The 4,921-nt window shown below is 30.2% G+C and overlaps 1 non-coding gene across 1 annotated transcript; it reads right to left on the bottom strand.

Annotated features, from left to right (window-relative positions):
- Window positions 1–1,086: 1,086 nt before the first annotated feature.
- Window positions 1,087–1,159, bottom strand: TRNAF-GAA. Its single transcript has one exon. It is a non-coding gene; the product is annotated as a tRNA-Phe (tRNA).
- Between the last annotated feature and the right edge of the window lie 3,762 nt (window positions 1,160–4,921).

The raw sequence follows: 4,921 nt of genomic DNA, 5'->3' as shown, positions 1-4,921 counted from the left end.
CATACTCGGTTTTAATAATTGTTTTCTATTGTAAATTCCAAATTAAAAAACTAGGATAATTACACATATAAAAGAATGTGAAACAAAAATCATTTGTTATTATTTATTATATAGTTATTAATATGCAATAAAAAGTCTTAAAACAAATCTGTATCAATTAAAATTTGTAAAGCTTACAATTTGAAATTTGAATGCGTGAAAAACTTACTTACATGCAAGTTTTGTTGAATTATTTTGTCGGGATTTTCAAACTATTTATTTTTTTTCAGATCTTGAAAGGAACCTATGATATATTACCATCGTATATAAAAATTAGATATTTTGAGAAATCACAAATAATAAATCTCATGCAAAGAAAATCATTGATCAATGAAGGCAACATCTCACTGTAATAAATTGTCATTATAATGCTACTACTCAACAAACTTTATTTAACAATCATATAAATGAAACTAATCCATAAATCCACTTCAAATGTCACTACTCCACTAACTAGCCGTGGTTTGACAATTGACAGAGAGGGTTTGAGAGGGAGGGTGAAGATGAGTAACAATGTTTGAAAATGTGTTTCAGTTCGACTCTAACCATGATAGTGATTACAGAGTGGGGTAAATGCCATAACTAAGGAGAAACAGATTTGGTGAGATATCACTTACAATAAGCACACAATTCTCTAAATCTTGTAGATCTATGGTACTCCTAGCAGGGATATATATGGCAACACCACATCGTAATACACCAAAAAGACTAGATGGAGTATGGGTTATCACACATGAAAGATGATTTGTTTTGAAGGTTTCAATTGGCTTGGTTTATGTGTGGTAGTTTTGAGTGCATGGTTGAATTTTATTGATGATCAATACAAGGTTAGTATAAAAATATTCAAATAGTTTTCTCTATCATGATTTGTGTCAAGAATTTGATTTGTGCAAAAGCACGGAAACAAAAAATAACAACATTTTTTTTTGTCAAAAAATTAAAAAAGGCGATAGTTTGTAAATAGAAAGATGAGAAATATTTGTTTGTTTCTAGTGTGTTTTGTAAATAGTTATTGTTGATCCCATCTTACGCACAAGAGGCTTTATATGCGGTGATCGTGGATCGAACACGAGACCTTCAGATCTTCAGTCTGACGCTCTCCCATTTGAGCTATCCCCGCAGTACGAGTGTTACATACTCGGTTTTAATAATTGTTTTCTATTGTAAATTCCAAATTAAAAAACTAGGATAATTACACTCATAAAATAATGTGAAACAAAAATCATTTGTTATTATTTATTATATAGTTATTAATATGCAATAAAATGTCTTAAAACAGATCTGCATCAATTAAAATTTGTAAAGCTTACAATTTGAAATTTGAATGGGTGAAAAAGTTACTTACATGCAAGTTTTGTTGAATTATTTTGTCGGGATTTTCGAACTATTTATTTTTTTTCAGATCTTGAAAGGAACCTATGATATATTACCACCGTATATAAAAATTAGATATTTTGAGAAATCACAAATAATAAATCTCATGCAAAGAAAAACATTGATTAAATAGTTTCTATTTAAATCAATCAAGGCAACATCTCACTGTAATAAATTGTCATTATAATGCTACTACTCAACAAACTTTATTTAACAATCATATAAATGAAACTAATCCATAAATCCACTTCAAATGTCACTACTCCACTAACTAGCCGTGGTTTGACAATTGACAGAGAGGGTTTGAGAGGGAGGGTGAAGATGAGTAACAATGTTTGAAAATGTGTTTCAGTTCGACTCTAACCATGATAGTGATTACAGAGTGGGGTAAATGCCATAACTAAGGAGAAACAGATTTGGTGAGATATCACTAACAATAAGCACAATTCTCTAAATCTTGTAGATCTATGGTACTCCTAGTAGGGATATATATGGCAACACCACATCGTAATACACCAGAAAGACTAGATGGAGTATGGGTTATCACACATGAAAGATGATTTGTTTTGAAGGTTTCAATTGGCTTGGTTTATGTGTGGTAGTTTTGAGTGCATGGTTGAATTTTATTGATGATCAATACAAGGTTAGTATAAAAATATTCAAATAGTTTTCTCTATCATGATTTGTGTCAAGAATTTGATTTGTGCAAAAGCACGGAAACAAAAAATAACAACATTTTTTTTTCTCAAAAAATTAAAAAAGGCGATAGTTTGTAAATAGAAAGATGAGAAATATTTCTATATTTGTTAGTTTCTAGTGTGTTTTGTAAATAGTTATTGTTGATCCCATCTTACGCACACGAGGCTTTATTTGCGGTGATCGTGGATCGAACACTAGACCTTCAGATCTTCAGTCTGACGCTCTCCTAACTGAGCTATCCCCGCAGTACGAGTGTTACATACTCGGTTTTAATAATTGTTTTCTATTGTAAATTCCAAATTAAAAAACTAGGATAATTACACTGATAAAAGAATGTGAAACAAAAATCATTTGTTATTATTTATTATATAGTTATTAATATGCAATAAAATGTCTTAAAACAAATCTGTATCAATTAAAATTTGTAAAGCTTACAATTTGAAATTTGAATGGGTGAAAAAGTTACTTACATGCAAGTTTTGTTGAATTATTTTGTCGGGATTTTCAAACTATTTTTTTTTTTCAGATCTTGAAAGGATCCTATGATATATTACCACCGTATATAAAAATTAGATATTTTGAGAAATCACAAATAATAAATCTCATGCAAAGAAAAACATTGATTACATAGTTTCTATTTAAATCAATCAAGGCNTCGACTTCAAATGTCACTACTCCACTAACTAGCCGTGGTTTGTACAATTGACAGAGAGGGTTTGAGAGGGAGGGTGAAGATGAGTAACAATGTTTGAAAATGTGTTTTAGTTCGACTCTAACCATGATAGTGATTACAGAGTGGGGTAAATGCCATAACTAAGGAGAAACAGATTTGGTGAGATATCACTAACAATAAGCACAATTCTCTAAATCTTGTAGATCTATGGTACTCCTAGCAGGGATATATATGGCAACACCACATCGTAATACACCAAAAAGACTAGATGGAGTATGGGTTATCACACATGAAAGATGATTTGTTTTGAAGGTTTCAATTGGCTTGGTTTATGTGTGGTAGTTTTGAGTGCATGGTTGAATTTTATTGATGATCAATACAAGGTTAGTATAAAAATATTCAAATAGTTTTCTCTATCATGATTTGTGTCAAGAATTTGATTTGTGCAAAAGCACGGAAAGAAAAAATAACAACATTTTTTTTTCTCAAAAAATTAAAAAAGGCGATAAGTTTGTAAATAAAAAGATGAGAAATATTTGTTAGTTTCTAGTGTGTTTTGTAAATAGTTATTGTTGATCCCATCTTACGCACACGAGTCTTTATTTGCGGTGATCGTGGATCAAACACGAGACCTTCAGATCTTCAGTCTGACGCTCTCCTAACTGAGCTATCCCCGCAGTACGAGTGTTACATACTCGGTTTTAATAATTGTTTTCTATTGTAAATTCCAAATTAAAAAAGTAGGATAATTACACTGATAAAAGAATGTGAAACAAAAATCATTTGTTATTATTTATTATATAGTTATTAATATGCAATAAAATGTCTTAAAACAAATCTGTATCGATTAAAATTTGTAAAGCTTACAATTTGAAATTTGAATGGGTGAAAAAGTTACTTACATGCAAGTTTTGTTGAATTATTTTGTCGGGATTTTCAAACTATTTATTTTTTTTCAGATCTTGAACGGAACCTATGATATATTAACATCGTATATAAAAATGAGATATTTTTAGAAATCACAAATAATAAATCTCATGTAACGAAAAACATTGATTACATAGTTTCTATTTAAATCAATGAAGGCAACATCTCACTGTAATAAATTGTCATTATAATGCTACTACTCAACAAACTTTATTTAACAATCATATAAATGAAACTAATCCATAAATCCACTTCAAATGTCACTACTCCACTAACTAGCCGTGGTTTGACAATTGACAGAGAGGGTTTGAGAGGGAGGGTGAAGATGAGTAACAATGTTTGAAAATGTGTTTCAGTTCGACTCTAACCATGATAGTGATTACAGAGTGGGGTAAATGCCATAACTAAGGAGAAACAGATTTGGTGAGATATCACTAACAATAAGCACAATTCTCTAAATCTTGTAGATCTATGGTACTCCTAGCAGGGATATATATGGCAACACCACATCGTAATACACCAAAAAGACTAGATGGAGTATGGGTTATCACACATGAAAGATGATTTGTTTTGAAGGTTTCAATTGGCTTGGTTTATGTGTGGTAGTTTTGAGTGCATGGTTGAATTTTATTGATGATCAATACAAGGTTAGTATAAAAATATTCAAATAGTTTTCTCTATCATGATTTGTGTCAAGAATTTGATTTGTGCAAAAGCACGGAAACAAAAAATAACAACATTTTTTTTTCTCAAAAAATTAAAAAAGGCGATAAGTTTGTAAATAAAAAGATGAGAAATATTTGTTAGTTTCTAGTGTGTTTTGTAAATAGTTATTGTTGATCCCATCTTACGCACACGAGTCTTTATTTGCGGTGATCGTGGATCAAACACGAGACCTTCAGATCTTCAGTCTGACGCTCTCCTAACTGAGCTATCCCCGCAGTACGAGTGTTACATACTCGGTTTTAATAATTGTTTTCTATTGTAAATTCCAAATTAAAAAACTAGGATAATTACACTGATTAAAGAATGTGAAACAAAAATCATTTGTTATTATTTATTATATAGTTATTAATATGCAATAAAATGTCTTAAAACAAATCTGTATCATTTAAAATTTGTAAAGCTTACAATTTGAAATTTGAATGGGTGAAAAAGTTACTTACATGCAAGTTTTGTTGAATTATTTTGTCGGGATTTTCAAACTAT

Source organism: Ipomoea triloba, chromosome 16, assembly GCF_003576645.1.
Source record: "Ipomoea triloba cultivar NCNSP0323 chromosome 16, ASM357664v1".
Taxonomy (NCBI): Eukaryota; Viridiplantae; Streptophyta; class Magnoliopsida; order Solanales; family Convolvulaceae; genus Ipomoea; species Ipomoea triloba.
This window is presented reverse-complemented; position numbering and strand designations above follow the sequence as displayed.